This window comes from Oryzias melastigma, linkage group LG2 (genome assembly GCF_002922805.2).
Source record: "Oryzias melastigma strain HK-1 linkage group LG2, ASM292280v2, whole genome shotgun sequence".
NCBI classification, from domain to species: Eukaryota; Metazoa; Chordata; class Actinopteri; order Beloniformes; family Adrianichthyidae; genus Oryzias; species Oryzias melastigma.
The window spans coordinates 1405729-1406289 of NC_050513.1; positions in this window are offsets into that span (position 1 = coordinate 1405729).

Here is a 561-nt window from a genome sequence, read left to right on the forward strand (position 1 = left end):
CTTTCAGCAATCAGACAATAATAAAATATAATAAAGAATTACAACAACATACTCTGATTGCTTTCAGCAATCAGACAATAAACCAATGAAGTTATTGAACATGGTAATGGGTGTGTATGGGGAGGGGAGGGGTGGGGGGTCGACACAGATTCTTCAATTGTTGACTGTAAAACAACTTTCTTCACCGTCCTCACTAGCAGAACTTCATCACAAGATTCTGAGAAACTGAAGGAGTCTCCGTGCGTGAGGGACGTGCGGGACCTCAGACTCGGATCCAGTCATGGACTCATGGAGGATTCATCCCTCTGCAGAGGAAAGGTCACCAGGAAGCCATCTCTGACCCTGGTCCAGAAGAACCGTGCGTGGGTTCTGGTGGAGCCACAGTCATTTGTTTCAAACATGAACTTGAGGAACATCTCAAAAGCTCAGGACGCCTCTGGTGGACCCAAACTTGCGAAGCCATGGAAATGAAAGCATCCTCCCCCATGTGATAAAAAATCAAATCTGCTTCAGTTCTTCAGGACATCAAAGGATGGAGGTGAAGAGGAGCATTTCAAAGGG